The sequence below is a fragment of the Branchiostoma lanceolatum genome, chromosome 12, assembly GCF_035083965.1.
Source record: "Branchiostoma lanceolatum isolate klBraLanc5 chromosome 12, klBraLanc5.hap2, whole genome shotgun sequence".
Lineage (NCBI taxonomy): Eukaryota > Metazoa > Chordata > Leptocardii > Amphioxiformes > Branchiostomatidae > Branchiostoma > Branchiostoma lanceolatum.
Genome location: NC_089733.1, coordinates 6,786,611 through 6,805,352, shown reverse-complemented (window position 1 = coordinate 6,805,352; position 18,742 = coordinate 6,786,611). Strand labels below are relative to the sequence as shown.

Here is an 18,742-nt window from a genome sequence, read left to right as displayed (position 1 = left end):
AGAAAGCCCTCTTATGCAACACAACCATTGACGTTTTATAAAATGAATCATTTCCTCCGCCAGCATGCAGTGACCAAAGTTCACATTAAGCATTTGATGCCCCTACACATAACTTTCAATAAACTTGTCTCACCAACGCTGAAGGCAAGTTTGAACTACTGCACAAAGCAAGCCTCAAACGCCAATCACAAAACGGAAGAGAGGGATCTCTGACGTCTTCCAGGGTAAGTATTAACAAGTTTGGCGTCAGGCCAGTAATTCTGTATTGTTAGAGGCGTTGCAATCAGTTTTCACACCTTGATGTTACACAAGGAAGAGAAATCAAGGTCAATCACAGTTCAGAAGTAATGCAAAAATAGAATTCCACGAATGCCCAATGGTAAACACCGCATGGGATGACTTATTGGTCCATACAGACAAAAAAGGGTCATAAAGGATGATGATGGCAACATTCTTAAAGTAAAGAAATGCATGGATAGAACAGACTTAGTACAGGCAGGTTATTGACCTCTACTCAATAGTTCAGTAGCCCGCCTGGCTCAGTGCTGTGCATACGGATTTTCTATAAGCCATGCATGCAAAAACTTGCCTCTTCAACCAAAGTTCGAACGCTTATTAAGTTCCAAGGTGTTACCTCAAGCGGTACAGTGATACAAGATGTTTTAATGGTACGGGGAAGTTGTTCAGAAGTATCGTATGATCAACGCCTATACTGCATCACGTGAATGCTGATCCATTGAGTAACATTCTGGTCACTCTTGACATTGACGTCAAATGGTAAATACAAATCACGGAATATCAGTAGTTGAGGGAGGTCATGGCTTTCCATTTATTCAGATATGTGACGCCAGCTTAATCGTGTGGTCATTTATCATCAACCCAAAGTCCCCTTCTCACTGGACCGGCGGCACGCTAGCGGCGTCCCTGTGGCCGATCGAATTGACAAAGCACTCAACGAATTTCGTCTACAAAAAACGAATCCTTTAAAGCTTTGTGTGTTTTGTTGTATTTTTTTGGTCATACTTGCACGTTTTGAATGATATTCCCATCATAAAGTCAAGGGTAACACAAATCCAGTTTAGGACGCAGCGACGCCGCCAGCCTGTCGCGGGTCCAGTGAGAGGGGGGCTTAAACAGTCACGATCGGATGATGTTGACCAAAGTATCATTGCAGCGCTAGTAAGAAACATAAGGCATATATCAGTGAATAGAGATTGAAATACGAATGTGTTAGGTTGGTATAACTTTCATAAATCTTAAATCTAAAGTCAACCCAATGATCCAAAGAGACATGAATCGAAGTTAAAACGTCCTTCTTATGAGAATATAAACATCGCTTTGGGATCTCTACCCGGCGGACTAGCGATTTTGCCTGATTGCAGTCTCTACTCTATATACCATGCTGCTTTCTTGTTCTAAAGTCTGGAGGGTGTTATTCATAACCCTAAAGAAGCTGGCTTGGAAGATATATGCACATATAAAAAGAAACGGTAATCTTAATTGAGATCGACCACGACTGACGACTGGTTAGAAAGCCAATGACGCTCTTATCACTGTCCTCATCTTGATGCAAATAGAAAGCAAGGGTTAAAAGTAGATCAAATTTATAGATTGAGGAAGTGTGAAATGGTTAGGATGTTTCACACAGAAATCAGAGGTCCTGGTCCTTGAAATGCCCTTGGGATTAAATCCACTGACATACCACCGATGTCATGCCCTTGGGAAAGACACTGTGGCGACTTTCCCCATTTCACTCAGGTAGAAATGAGTACATGTACTTAGCTTTGGTTAGGGACGTCCCTCGGATAGGTCGTTAAATGGAGGTCCCGTGTTTGAAGAGGGCCACACCTTGAACAGGTTATAGGGGTCCATCCCAATGGGACTGTATCACAACCATTCCTGTCTAAATATGGTTTGGAATTTCCCAAGCAGCCTTCACAAACCCTTCTTCTCCAATGAGGTTAGCTAGCCCTTACTCGTAGTATAGTGAGCAGTCGAGCTAGTCTCATGATGCTAGCACATTGCAGTGGTCTCTAGGGAAGGTATGTGAGGATGAGCCCAACCTAAAGACATTAAGTAAATGGATACTAAACCAGGAACAAGATACCATCAGCACTTTCTGGATGCATTGCTTATATTCTCTTGGGCTTCTGTTCAAAACATGTATCAGTGGTATGAAGAAGACATTCAAGTTGCATTGGTTCATTAGTTTCACAAAGAACTACCGTCACAAGAGTGTGATTATATTACGCCAGGGTATCCATCATATATGATACTAGATGTCTCTTTGGCAGACGTTAGAGTAACGAGCTGAACACACATCGCTGAATACAGAGCATGGCGTTACAGAAATCCCATGATGGAACGAATCATATCATGGGTTCCTGACCATATCTTCTTTTAATGTCACGATATGCAATTATGGTCAATTCAATACCAACGTAAAAGTAAGCCAAAGTATCGTTGTGTGAAATGCCAGTTTGCCGTAAATAGACAGAGTTGAAAGAGGCAGGCGTAACATTTATTCCCGCTTGACATTTAGGTTTGGAGTACTTTAATGTGGACAGATGGGCGTGATGTTAGATGCTTAGTATGTAGTGTGTAATAGTCTGGATAGCCAAAGATGTTATGAACTCAGAAACGGATGATGTGGACCAAGGCATCATTGGAGCGCAAGTAGGAAACACGAGGCTCCTGGAGGGATTCCTTTCACACCGGACACAAATTTACAATACAAGAAGGAACTTTCGAGTCTATCTATCAAAATCTATCTATCTATCTATCTATCTATCTATCTATCTATCTATCTATCTATCTATCTATCTATCTATCTAATAATCTATCTATCTATCTATCTATCCATCCATCCATCCATCTATCTATATCTATATCTATCTATCTATATATCTATCTATATATCTATATATCTATCTATATATCTATCTATTTATCTTACATAGAAGTACAGTTGGCAAATATTTTGTATAAGCAACGAAATAACTTCTCTCTATTCGCAAGTTCAGGCATCATCGAATCATACAATCGTGGTTTTTGATATAACTGAAATGTCACCAATGCAAACAAATCCCAAACGTACATGCGAGACATACTTCGTTGTACAGGTTAAGCCAAGCATGCACATGCGTGCAATTACATTTTCAGTTCTAGTTGATGTTGTTTTTAATCCCTATAGCATCAGGCAAATAGAAAGCATACTTTTCACTGGCACCGGAAGTTCCTAACTTTTACGCGGACTCCATTCATTTAACAATATAACCCCTAATGATGTGCTTATCCAAATATGATGTATCATCTTGGTTTAACATCAATCAAAAACACAGCCCAAATTAATCCGATTAACATAGTCTGTAGACGTAAATGCGCCACTCATGGGAACGTCTCATAAGTTATCATAAATTTTGTATGCCTTCTATGGAAGGAAACGTGATCAATCTTAAATCATTATTTTAAGTGCAGTATGACGCTTTGTGTCTATCGAATTGTACTTCAGCAAATTCTGTCTCATTTTAGAAAATAAATGCATTACAGCTGCCAATATTGTAATGAAATATGAAAGGAAACTATGTCATATCGAATGAAAAATTATAAACATAGTTACCATACATAATTACATTTCAAACGGCACATTTATTTTGCTTAACATTCTGGTATCTAGGCAGAAGTACATTATGTATACCAGACTCCATGCACTTATTTTCCACGTTCAGTGAGATTTTGCATGGTTGGATTTGGTATTCGTTATACCTTCAGATCGATTGTCCTTCATTCTTGATCGGCCATGTTTTCCTAACATCAAGAAAATGTTTCCGTCGGCAAAATACGTTATCTAGGACTACACATATTGCCATGCATGGTTTCACTACTGCCCTGAATGGTCAACTAAGCATAGATTGAAAAAAAAGGTTTTGCTCGTCAGCAACTTTTCATTCAAGATTGACAGGATGATAAGTTTGACATTTCTTTAGGTCTTGACATATTAGTAGATGTCATACTAGATACAGAGTTCCTCTAGAATCTACTTACAGTTAACTGCATGGTAAGAAGACCGTGTAATTACTTTCTTAAACACCTATTCATCATAATGACAGCTGATGGACATTTGAAGGTTTTCTACATTATATGCACGGCTTGAATGTTGACATTTTGTCAATGTTCTTGTAGCTATGACATAGATATTGTAATTAACAGAATAAAAGTTTCATTAGTTTCGTTTTTTTATAAGACAACTTTATTGTACAATAAGCATATAGGATAAAATTTATGACAGCTTCTGTTCCTTAATAAGCATCCGTTCATACAAAACGTAATGCATATGAAAAGATCTGGGACAAAAGTGATTACAGACTACATATATTACATTATATTACACACAACTTTCCTCCAGTATTTTCATTGACTAGCACACATTATCCAATAATGTTATGGTCCAAAACTGCGTCATATGTATATGTATACATAAATATACATGGTCATACTCAGCGAGTTGAACGGTATACAGATATGTATATATATATCAGAATATTATTTATCTTAGTCACCAATCTATTTGACAGGCGTATCTTCATACACAATGTGTTGTTTTTTGTTTGTTTTTTGTTTGCATTGGAAAGGCACCAATGAGAGGCTAGTCCAAAATCTGTAGTTTGGTCACATCGGACGATACGTCGGCGTTGGCCAGCTATGAAGGAGATTCCGTCCTTATCATTAATCTTGACCAGATGACACCAAATGAGTGAAAAGGAAGATAAGGCTTATCGAATGGATTATCAAACCTGACAAGTGGCTGAGGCCCGTTTATCATGTCCACCCCCTCGGCTGTCAAACGAGGGGACCCGAGTTCAATCACGGGTTGCCCCAAGGCATGTCTGGACATGCGCCCGACGATGTGCCCTTGTGAAAGACAATTAACACAAATTTACAGTTGTTATATAGTCTAAAAATCTTCAGCAAGTTGAAGTTGGTAGCCACAAAATGAAAGACGAAGAAGAAGAGGAACACAGCTCGCATCATTATTTTTACCATGCAATCATTTCCTGATCACCAGTGGCAGTGCATATTTGCCAGATCGCTGCACTATCTACACGTACATCATATATATGGCTCTCCAAATAACTTTTTCTATTGCCTCCGGTAATAACGACTCACACAAAGTTACAACTTTGCCCTTATAGACAGGCAATCATTGATAGCACCATCATCAAACATTAACGTTACGGTAGTTGTAGCTCAATACGCCGCATAGTATGAAATAGGTGTTTGCGTTCGCAACTAGCTTTTGACATTCAAGAAACATTAACGTCTGGAACAAATGATAAGACATTAGCAATTCCATCCTTGAGTCAAGTGATTTTAGAATTGACCTCGAATTTAATGATTATCTTGGATGACAATATCTACTTTACCAAATCAACAGTACATAAATTCAGCATCGAACAAAATTAGTTAAAGGAATATGATGCTGAATGAAGCTGCATATTTAAGAATAGACAATTACAGCTTACGTTCCTTACGGTGTGTTCTTATAGTTTTTTTTGCAACTGTATATTCATCTTTAGCATTTCTAACTCAAGAAAGTTGCCAACGAAATCCAACCAGACATTATGGCGCTTACATAATACAGCTTCTCAACAATTTATCATCAAAGCACATTTAGGAAGAGCATTTAGGGATTTGACTGCCATTTATTGACGTCATTAGGGGGTATTTATGTAGTTTGCGTCTTCGTGAATTTCTGTAGATACAGGATGTCAAAGTTGGAGAAAGAGAGAAAGAGAGAAATAGGCTACTATTTTTAGCACGACAGTTTAAAAGAAGACAAACGATATGAAGCTTGCGTTTATTTTTCGTTTTAGTACTCTTCGCATTGCCGGGTTATATTTTCATTTGCAGACCTTTCATAACTATATCAAGCTGGCGCCTACACGTAGCTATCATTTCCCAGACGATGTAAGCTCATTGAAGCTTCTTTTGTAGTGTCACCATGTCACCCATGGGAGTGTGGTCTGATGTGTCGTGGAACAATTTTTTGTGATTCAAAAATTAACTAGGAAAACGTCTTATACTACCAAAATCTCTTTCTTTTGAGGCAATTTTCAATTGTTACTATCGGTTGATTGCATCAAGTATCTCTTTTGAATGTTTTCTTCAAGTGGTTTATTTTGTTTTCAATTAGAGCCCTCTCCATTTAAGTTAAACGATAACTGTAGACAAACCAATATACATCATCAAGCCTTATTCAGTGATCGTTTGGCTATTGGTAAATGATCTGTAGCGAAACTAACTTTCCACGACTTAGAATAATAAATCGAATAAAGTATTTCATAGACAATTCACTTTTCTGTTCCACCTATGATGAGATGACACGTTCTTGTGACTTCTAGACAACACAGATTATACTAAAAGTGACGAACGGCCGGGGTTATACATCTTGGACCTTAATTATATATTAGGTTATAGGAAAAGTGTAGCTAAGCGGGCCCTGAATTGGGGACAAGCCCCAGATAGATTAGAGACATTTCGTTAAGGTAGCCATTTCACAAGATTATGCTGCGATCTAATTGGATGCGTGAAATCCTTGACTTCATAATTGGAATATAGCGCAAAATGTTCAAGGATAGCTGAAAAACAAGCACACAAAGCGTAAATAGATTTATTTCTTATCTTTGAAATTAGATTAGTTATCTGCCAAATCACTCGGTCGCAGCGAAATAACCGTCCTAGTGGAACGGAAGTGTAATTACATTTACGTGAGTATAATAAGTTATCAGAAAGAGTATGGTCGATGAGGTGATTAAAGTTCAAGGCACATCTCTTCGAGAACTATGCTGATCGCCCCTGTGAACTTACATGAGTGCAATAAGTTATCAGAAATAGTACGTATGGTCAATAAGGTAATTTAAATTCGGAGCACATTTCTTCGAGAACAAAGCTGATCGCCCCTGTTAACTTTAATATGATGTCTATTACGTATCCCTAGTGATTTTCAGATGGCCTTTTTGAGCACAGATTTCCATTACTGTCCTTGGAACAGAGCCTGAAGACATATCGGTATTATCTTGTCAGGCAAATCCTCTTCATAAAATTCAAATAGTAGGAGGTGGGTGATAGATGTGTTGGCAATTCCGGTGTGGTATTCCTAGACATGTGGTAGCTACAACTATGCACCTTAGTGCAAACTTCTAGAAATGACGTCAACGTAGTCTCCAAAGACATCGTCTGTTCAAAACATCATCATATGCCTGGGACTAAACAAGTCCACAAGGCACAGTAGACAACCATTCAATGATGTATCCAGGCAATATTGACTAACAATGTTATTTTACATTGAGTCGACGTCCTGTTGCCATGTGACCGTGACGTACATGCCCTTGAGGCCTCCCAATAATCTTTCCGCAGACGCCCAACGCACGTTCAGCAGATCTACGACGGATCGAGTGGTGAAACGGAACGCTCCGATGAGTTGTCTAATTCGCCTTATGTAGATTATCATCGTAGGGCTGTCAATCTGTCAGGAAGTTCATCTGTTATTTAGCATTCGCATATTTCAAAATGTCGAAAAGCAAAGGTCGTGTTTATAGGCATTTTTAGAGAGCTGATACTTTACGAAAATGTAACACACGGGAAAGCAAAAACAAATATACGCCATATCGGTGTTATCATTTTTCATTGTCACCAGTCTGTTCTTTAAAACATGTAAAAATTAGTTTTAATTTTCTCTATGTATAATGATTTATTGATTAACAAACAAACATTTAAAACATTGACCATTGTAAGAAATATAGAACAAAAATAAAAACTGAGCATAACACAGTGGAAAATTATACTAGAAGTAAACTTTGAAGTTCATCTTTGACAATCATATTCTGAAGCTTTTGGAATCATATTTTTAAAATGCTCTAGGCAGCTGTTCAGAAGATAGTTACACTCAGTTGTACACAACGTTGATAATGTCAAAGAAGAAAACTTTGGTAGCATGATCGACATGGCATAACTCTCTCATTTTTCCCATTGTGAAGAAAATGCAGATTATTTCCTCCTAAAAATCAATCACGGTATCACTGTGTTTTCTACACTAACCAAACGCTATGAATTTTACGATTGTTAATAACAATATCATTTTATGGTTCATTTTGCTGAGTACCAATTTCTTATGAATAATGCACAGTCAGGAAAGTGCATCGTTGGAGAGCAATTTGTTTCAGTCGATACGCATTACCTCCCCTTCTTTGTACCTTGTCGTGCAAAGTTGATATCCATGTATACTAACTCATAATGATGTGGAATGATTAGTCATAAACACCCTGCAAGTAAGTGATATTCATTATCAGTGTTTCAGGAATATAGACACATATCCTCTTGTAATAACTTCCGTTGACAGAAACCCGTGTTGTCGGAGATAAGGTAATATTCTTTATCCCAGTCTTTATACATGGATATGTCTGTTCAAGAAAGTCCGCCCCAGGCAATGTCTGCATAAGCAGTAATTGTTAACATTGACGCCATCGTTATGCTCCTCTTTTCCATGTTGGAAATTTCTGCACCTAGGATAGTGCCACCAGCTTTAAGACAAACTTATATGATACAGAGATAATGTATACACTTTTATATGAATGGTTATGGAATAGCAAAACTGCATTCATACGACTCATAAGAGATTCATTAAGAGAGGGATGCTTCGATTTGTGACGGATATTTTATAAATTTGATATCTTCATCACATAGCCATCAGCATTACGTTAAACATATTTTATCACATTAACTTTTATTTAAAAAGGTTTTTACTTTACATCATTAGAATGAAAGCACTCAAAACGTTTTAGATTTCTAAGCACATAATCCATAATGATGGTCTAAGGCGTTTCCTAAATGTCATACTGCAATTACGAAAACTATAAGGTAGAAAATTGCAAACGAATCAAGTAGGCATATGCTGTAGGCCAGGACTTTCACTACGAATACATTTACAAGCTGAAGGTAAAGATTAAAAAAAATACTTAATAATGAGTATTTCTGACTCGATTATCTTCATGTTGATAATATATCTTTTTTTTTACAATATGTCATGTCAGGAAGAGACGAGGCTTGTAAACATACATGATCCCAATAATATTTGACGTGACAAAGCAGCCTCTAAAATGTCAGACATAAAAAGGGATGACAGGTCGTTATCATAGATAGGGTTGGGCCTGCGCTGACGGTGCATGGTATAATATGTTCACGGTCGAAAGCTGGTTGTAATAGGACCCAGGGAGGGTGTATATGACCTAATTATACCCTGGATACGAGCAAACATCCACTGATGCTTCATGCCCCGGTTACACATAGCCGAACATGGCTCCCGGCCGCTAGCCGAATAAGATCGGCGGTAGCTTTGGAGCTGTATGATCAGCTTTAGGCCACGCCTTTCAGCGCCGACCATGTTCTAACCTTGTCCGAAACATCTTTAAAACCAGTAAATAACACTCCCGATTGAGCCCTGAATGCTTTCTAACCTACTCTCAAAAAACCCTTCCTCTAGGCTCTAGACTGTCGAATCTTTCCTGACTGATCTTCAACCGATTGCTAACCCTCTCACGAATTTGTGACGATTTTAAAAAGAGTTGTCAGTTACGTTTTTAGGAAAATAATCCATGCTTCTATATTGTAAACATCAACGAGAGATAAAATTCGGATCACTGTTAGCTTCTATATGACTCTCAGGGTTCTCCCATGTCTTGAGTTGGGTGTCGTTCGTCTGAAAGTCATGGCCTAGGCGTGAGTCATAGGTAGGTTGGAAACTAGTTGCAAGTGAGTCAGCAGTTGTAAAGTCGTGGCTAACATTCAAATTAGACTTCTGACTCTCTCCTGACCATCAGCCAACAGCACCCGACCACTCCGAACACCAGCCGAACTCCAGTCAACCCATAATAGACCTCCTGTCCACAGCAGAATGTGTTGAAAAAATAACAGCTGACCGCGCTGAACATCAACCGAGGGTGCCGAACACCAGCCGACCTAACTCTCGAAGCATTCCTAACCATGGCAATGGGAAGGTCGGGAAGCCATGATCGGCTATGTGTAACCGGGACTTTTAATTCACAATTTGTAAAAAAATTAGATTATGGCCCTGAGTATGTAAATGGTTTTAATAAATTGTATTGCTTTTCATTTATTCTCTGTCTTCATTGGTCATGACTATATAAACTCAGAAAAGAAACGTCCATAATTCTAGGTAGTTGATATCAAAATTTGCCAGAAAACAGCAAACACAAGCAACACACCCTACAGAAAAATTAGTCGCTGCTATAAATATATATGTATTCATATACAAGTATTGATAAAACATGAAAATATAAATTAATCGGACTTAGTATTTTATACTTTAGATAGATCAGATTCTATTGATGTGTTATTTGGGGAAGAGCCTGAACATACCTGGTAGATAGTGGTTGCCTGGTTTCTCTGCGTTGCGTGAAATGTTAGTGTTATTTGTTTATAGCCTTCTTACCTCCGAATGCCACGAAGCACATCTAAACGGCTAACATTACAATGCACTTTACTGCTAGCTTGGTATGGCACTCTCGAAAAGCTACATGCATTAACTGGCGGTAAAATAAGAGTCCATAAAAGGTTGCTGAAAAGGCAAACACTGCCTGAGCTTTTACAGAGAGTAGTATAGCAGTTTAAGTTGTAACTGTGGTTGAAGGTGAAGAACATAAAGGTTCTATGGTGTACCTTGGGATTTACACGACTTTAATGGTAAAGCAGAAAAGGTAGCATGTGTTTTGGAGATTTTGAAAATACCAAATTACCCGTGGCGCAAGCGGTAACACAACCCCGCTGCTTCGCCATCTGGATCAAATTCCGTGAATCCTGGGGCCCGAGTTCGATCCTATAGGGTCGGCTCAGCTCGGACATGTTGTAAAGGGATCGCATTCGGCATTTCGGATTGTGACGTAAAGCCGGCGGCCCCGTGTATGAGGGAACGCCGGGCGTAAGCCTCAAACCTCTGCACGTAAAAGAACCCAACACACTTATCAAGAACAGTAGGGGTGACCCGGTGTGCTTTCCAAAATAACACAAGCCATGGCAAAGCCGCATTGCTACTTGAAAAAGTTGAGGATAACTGCTTTACCTTGGTATTTTACGAGACGCGTTCGATTACATCAGATTGTATTGCAAATAAAATATTTATTATTTCATACGTTGTAGTTTTCTTTCCTCAGGGCAAAATAAACCATGTGCAGTAAGTTTGCAAACCGATTGTAATCGATGCCATGGTCTTTTTGGACACCGTCCAATGTTAACCCTCGTTTCCTAAAGTTTGTTCCTTCTGTTTTTGGTGTTTCCTCTCCTTTTTGATACCAGCAAAGAAGATTCCAAAGTTCATCTTGAACAGTGGCAATAGTAACAATGCAAAATGTTTACAATTTTAGTAAGAATGATAGCCTAATGCATAGCCTTGATGTTTAACGAAGTGTCCATGAACTGTTTTATCAGAACAACCAGGTCTTTTCGGGATCAATAAACATCGATATGAGAAGCTTGTTTCAACTCGTAAACATACACTTTGGATAATGTCTTCTGCACTGTGTTTAATGTGATGGAAAAAGAATAGCCTCTGCCGACAAAAGTTCCCGAAGAGCACGAGTGCAAAAAAAATATCAGTATGAGTTCTCAAACGAGATATGATAGTTTTTATCTTGTTATTTCATTAATTGAGATTTGATAATTTCGTTAGTATTTTCTCATGACTCTACATATAACCTTTATTGCAATGCCAGCCATGACATTTCAGGGGCAGTGCTTTCAAAATTCATCCCTGGCATTATTCTGCCCGTTAAATTTATAGATGGAGAGATATCGGCTTAAAATCATCATCTTCAATACCGATCTGAATTTCATCACCCCCAAATGAGTATCTCCATTTACGGGTCACGCATTAGATGATTAGGTCCAGCATAGGTCTATACATCCAATGTCAAAATGCCAAGCCCTGTGGATAAGATGAATTTAACCATACACGCAGAACTAGCAAATGTAAGACCGTAACGACAATAACAAGCTACTCCGGATGGTCGCTGAAATACTGTCCAGTGATACGGAGGTCAAGAAGTTGCAGTTATCTTCTTGGCCGGTCGATGTGGTCCGCTGAACCCATACCGTCGGAGTGGTATACAGCTTGCCTAATATACAGTTTATATCTTTTTTTTAATCACATTCTCTTACGCTTAACGGTACATTCGTATGGATTGGTCGTACTACTTTTCAAGATTAAATTTTGCAGTAAATGAAATGATGTAGATTGTGTGTAATTCTGTGCGTATGAAAGCATACTTCGTTTAGCATAGTTCCTGGATAGTCATTAGCCTTACTGACCTCATCCGTTACGTATAGGATACAAAATATAAAACAAAATCAATCTATGTAGGATATCATGTAAGCAAAAGGTGTTCAACATGTTTATTGGTTCCCATTTTACATTTAATGGCATCAAAAATGCATCAGGAACCCCGATCAGCATTTGATTCCCGTGTAGGCATGGAAAAGTCGTCGAATGATAACATCAGGATGAAATTCTGTTTTGGGAAACCACTTAGCAACCTTGTTACGTAAAGGACAGTAATGCTGTAGATATACCATCTGTGGTGCAGCGATAAGCCTGTAAGCATTGCTCCCTTGGGCGTAACAAAGAGTCAATTTCTCCCCCCAAAAAGAGCGTTGGAGTTATGTTACCCGAAGCTGTGATCATTCTCCCCGGGCATAAGCGATGATTCTCCCGTCAAAGGTCAACAAATACATGGTTTGGGGGCAAGAGCTTCAATTTCACTCTTCACAATGAATAATATTGTAAGATACCCGGGGCACAAAATTTGTGTTGACTGATTTGCGGGTTATGCAACTTGTGCCTGAGAGAACATAAAACGTTACGAGCAACTGATACGTGGGACAGCAGGGCAAATGTCTAAACTTGTAGTGCACTGTAGCTAAAGTTTCAAATCATAGACAGGAAGCTTTGAGTGTGATTGTCATTACATGTGTAATTTTTCTCATTTCCACAGGCAACAAAGCTCAACCCAACGTCGAACAATTTCCATAAGCCGATTTCTTTTGGTGAAGACTCGCAACAACTAATTGATATTGCTGTTGGCTGGTACAGACACAACCTGACGTTCTTCACATTTTCCAATAGGTTTTAATTTTGCAGTTGGATTTTTTCCAGAAACCCAAAGTTTTCAAAAGTAGCTGGTCACAAAACCAAAACAAACAGACTGAAATATTTTCTATATTGAAGACAGTTCCCTTGAAATAATTGTAAGCAAAACGTCTACGGGCACTATGACGAACTATAGGTCATGGATCTTTAACTATCACTCATTGCAGTTGGATGCTTTCTAAACACACAGAATTGTTCACAGACTGTCACCTATCACAGCATTCAACCAATAAGCCAAAATACTTGGAAGACTCTTTGAATCTTGAACGGGAACATCTAGCGATGCAACCACGGGGAGCATTGGGTTCTTCGCCTCTACTCAGACCTGTCCTCCAGCAGTGAACGACAGTCTTTACTTGAATTTTTTTTTTTAATACTTCTACTGTTTTTTTCTTATTTCCACAGGCATAGAAGTTCAACCCAACGTCGGTCGATTTCAACAAGACGATTTCCTTCGGCAAAGAGGCAAAAAAGCTAATTGTCAGTGCCGTTGGGTGGTAGAGATACAGCCTGGCGACCATCCAATTTGCCATCACCCATTGCAGTTGGATGCTTTCTTAGAAAGCAAAATTGTTCACATACTGAAGATAGACTATTACAGCATTCACCAAAACAAGACAAAATTGTTAATCCCTGGAAAGAGTCCGTGCTTGAAAGAATTGTCGAGAACCCTTTTACTGCTGAAGAACTGACATCATGACGAACAACAGTTCCTGGATCTTTTACGATTCTCTGCCGGTTCCGGACAACATGACTTCATCTTTGGAGCCGCAGGCGATCGCCATTCCAGTTGTGTTCTCCATAATATTTCTAATCGGTGTTACAGGCAACGCTCTCGTCATCGTCATCATGACCTGCAATAAGAGAAACCATCGCAGCACCACAAGCGTATTCATCCTAAACCTTGCCATTGCCGATCTGATGTTCATCGTGTTTTGTGTACCATTCCAAGGCACCATATACACGTTACCCGAGTGGATATTCGGTGGCTTCATGTGCAAGTTTGTCAACTACCTCATCTACGTCACAATGCTCTCCAGCACTTTCACCCTCACGGCAATGTCTTTCGACAGGTTCCTGGCCGTGATGTACCCGATCACAACTGCTTACCTTCGCACGTGGAAAGTAGCTACAGTTTCCTGCCTAGTCATTTGGACAGTGTCCTTTGCAGTAGCCTCACCGTATGCTCTCTACTACAACTTGTATAGAGAGCATTGGTCTGACGGCTGGTTTCGTCTTTGCTATGACAAGTGGCCCAATTCTCAAGGTAGACCGATCTTCATAGCATCGCTCTTCTTCATCAGTTATGTTCTTCCTTTCATCCTGATCACCTTTTGTTACATCAACATTTTGCGGGAGTTGTGGTGTGTCCCACATGTGCTCCAACAGAGCGAGAAGTGGAGCGGCATGAAAAAGGCTATTGGTGCGAAAAAGAAAGCTGTCAAGATGGTCATAGTTGTCGTCACTGTCTTCGGAATCTGCTGGCTCCCTCACCACGTGACAACAATGTGGCTGAGCTTCGGTAACTTTCCTTACACATTGGGGACGCTTGTGCTCAAGCTTACGGCTCACTGCCTTGCCTACGCGAACTCATGCATGAACCCGTTCATCTATGTATTTCTATCGGACAACTTCAAAAAGGACATCAAACGGTTACTCTGGCAAGGCCACAAACGACAGTCTTCAAGACGGAGCATCCGTACGTTGAATAGTGATGTCCAACCAGTACAAGGCTATAAGCGCACTATGGTGAGAGTTGAGTATTCTAAGCAAGCTTTAAACGTCTCCGGTCGGGAAAGTGAGAGTCCAAGACACGTTCGGTTTATTTTAGAACAGAACGACGAATCTCCATCACACGGACTGAAAATAGAAAGTAATGTCTAAGACCAAATTTATTTGTAAAATGATAGGAAGAGCTATTCATAATCCACTGAGTGCTGCAAGAAGCATGCTTTTACCGGAACTACTAAGGTCACAAATGATTTGCGCAACCTTTTATCTTGATTTTGTGTTTAGCGAAGTCTAAACATTTCAATAAAGCATAATCATTTGAAGGGCTTCCGGGGAATACATGACAGAGAAAATTAACTTAGTATGAAATTTAAATCTTAGGACCTACTTACGTTCGTCAATTCGTATAGCTATGGTGAGTTTCTGCAGAGCCAATGAAAGTTAACAAATGTATTCCAAGGCTACCATTTTGATATTTAGTCGGGAACATCTTTATGCAACCCCAAGGACGGTAGTAAAACTTATCTTCTTAAATTCATCGGACTGCTGCATTTGTACCGCGAGCCTTATCAAGGACAGTAATGGATTCTTTGAGGTGCTCGAGGAGTCTTCTCTACAAATAAGATATCTAAGATTTACCTCCGAAGACTTAGTAGCATGAATACTGAGAATAAGAGTGAAGCCCATACCAACGTTAACAGCTTGTTAATATGCATGATTTTACAGCGTAAACAGACGTAAAATACATCGTTCGCCTCTTGTGTACATCGTAAGGACTTAACAAACATGTACAGGTAGAGTAGGTATATATATAATATATATGTTTCGTTTTGTGATGAATAACTGGCCTAGCAATACTGGTTAATTCTGTATGTTTCTTGCCTTGAAAATAGTATGCAAAGCTAGCTGTAAATGACGTATAGTGCATACGTATTGTGATTCTGTACAATCATATTCAATAGCGTAGATGACTTAGCAACGCCATGCACAAATTGTTATTTGAGTGTCCTCAGTAATTCCATGTAAATAGACATTCAAGTGATGTCCTAGAGTGTCAAAGTATCAATGAATATGTCACCCGTGCCCCAAAATACTTTATTTCAGCTTCAATTCTTGTGCTATTAAAAAAAATATAAGACTGACTATTTTGTGACTATGCTTTTCATGCCTTAGTCTTCTTTATTCACTGTATCAAAACGTACCTCCCGTAAAAGGAATTCTTGGTGTATGAGCTACTATATTCATTTGGTTAATGGTGTGAACCAATGGAGCACATACCCGACGGTATCATGATTGCTTTCCTCTGATAACAACGATTCGGTAGTGTGTCCTAAAAGCACTTTTGGGTCGGCTTTTTCCACACCTGTGGTCATAGTTACTCTTCATTGCCGCGTGAAAACAGCTATTCATTAGAGCATATGAAATACTGCCAAGGGGAGCCTGTGGCTGTCCAGTACACTACCTTTCATCAGAAGAAAAAACGAGACGGGGGAATTAATCGTCAGGAGTAAAATGTTTCTTCGTGATGCGAATTGGAATGTAAGGCTAAGGATTGCCTGACATGACCCTAAAGAATTTGCAGATGCGAAACTGTATTTCCGAAGAATATAAGATAAACACGTTTACCTTTGACAAGTCTCCCTGGATTCTATTTCAAACCACCACAATTACTGTTTAGAGGAAATGAGGCTTTCTAGTGTGACCTCGGGCAAGTAATTAAGCTCCATTAGACCACGGCTTTGAAGAAATAGATGGAATCCTTCCACGAGCCCCCTGGCGCCACGCCAAGGTTTTATCCTACGTAATAGATGATACGTTTTAACTTCGATATCAACGGTCCAATGTCCTAAAGCTGTTCTTGAACTATCTGAAGGGTAATATAGATTTCCTCGGTGAAACTGAACGCCTATTCCATGACATGCACCATAAACGTGAACATAAGAAGTTCTTGGACATTATTGGGATACGAAATTCCGGGAGGATGAAATTATATATTAAAACGGCTTTTCGTTGCTCCCAAGCTTTCTAGAAGCCGTAATGGATTGCCTTAAGAATCAACAGAGAGAACCATGCCTGATTAAAAAATTGCTGATGATCAGCTTTTTCAATGTTTTTGTCCTCATTCACATAGACATGAATGTACATACAAACTATTAGAAGTCGACATGGCAACTGTAAATACACATTAAAACACACATAAAATGTAATGACTTATTTCTATTGTACATCTCCTTAAAAGAGTATGAAATCAATAACTGCGAACTACAGATGCAAGTGCCACGGAGGATAAAACCCGGTATTCTGTATGAAATAATACGAAATAACCTATATAAGCGATTGTTATGCTTTGCAAACCATGTTACGGTGCAAACCATGTTAAAATGGTATCAAGATAATGCCTGTTAGTATTTGTGGAGTGTTTTAGATCATAACTACGTCGTGGGGTGTTAAAGAAAATGCCTCCGTAAAAGAGCGAACCATTTTCTCCAATAATAACCCAGGCTCATGATAGAGTATTCGTCAATACCCTATGATATTAAACCTTTATGATATCAAAGAACTAGTTCGGAAGAACGATTAATTCATGTCGAAAAACAATCAATACAGCGCTACGTTTGCTGCATCAGCAATGAGCCTTTAAGACTAGTTACTAAGGGACGAGAGTATTGGGAATGCTTTTGTTTGCACGTTCGCAGATCCCGTTGTCGTAGTGGTGTGTAACTTGGCATACCATTTGCTAGGTTGGGCGTGGTGATGCACAATGTCTTTGTTGCACCGTAACTGCTTTCATCGTCAATGCAATATCGTAATTGCACCCCTATTTTGACGCGCATGTGATACTGCCCTCCCATATAGACCATTATTAAATCCGGTCGCCCAAGTGTCGTAGGCAGATATGGGGTAGATTCTGTCGCTTCTTGCTGTGATCGTATAGTCACTGGTACATTGTAAAATAGACAACGTGCATCACCACACGCAAACTAGCAAACGACATGCCAAGTTACGTACCAATGCCGTTGGGGGTTTAATGAGTTCTAGTTGGACTTGGAATCATCAGAACAACCTTCAGCTGGGTTACCTTGATCAATTTTTGCTAAGGTTTCCAAGGTTTCTACTTATTTATGATACAAAAAATTGTTGGCTGTAGAGATAAATGAACTAAACCTTGCGCGAGGATATTAGATACTCTTTTGGTCATAGGTGGCCAGGAATTCCAATCCCTAACAGCATGACATATGTGTAGTGGGTCAGAGTGAGGTCAGCCAACAATCATTGATGGCTCCGGTGGTACTAAAACTTTGCATCTTAGCCACTGAAAATGAAAAAAAGGGAATGAGGCTAGCTAATTAAACCATGGTTCGGTCATGTGGTAAGATCGTCAGGGATTGCAAAAACCATACTACAAGGGGCAGTGCCAGGCAGCCGAAAGAGAGAAAGACAGAGAAAACTTTGGGAGGACAACAATAAAGAGTGGACAGGATTAAGCTAAGCGGCAGCAGTGAGAGTGGCAGAGGATAGAGTGAGGTGGAGAAGGATGGTGGAGGATCTATTCATGGTGCCCCGACGACCCAAAAAGAGGTCAAGGGATAGATGCACTCCGATGCAATTAAACCCACCATATTTTCTATCCACATATCCTCCTTTTATGTGCATACATTATCAAAAATACTTTTAGCATGCAAAATGGAAATATCAATGGCAAAATCCTACTAAGTTCACCTCCTATCACTCTTCATATTTTCTTCGTATAATTCTGTTGCTGACCTGAAGCATATTTTGGGAATTAAACTCCTT

General features: G+C 39.4%; 1 pseudogene; it reads left to right on the top strand.

The window, feature by feature from the left end:
* The first annotated feature begins 13,273 nt into the window (after nt 1-13,273).
* Nucleotides 13,274-15,100, top strand: LOC136445690 (galanin receptor type 1 pseudogene; annotated as a pseudogene).
* Nucleotides 15,101-18,742: the final 3,642 nt, after the last annotated feature.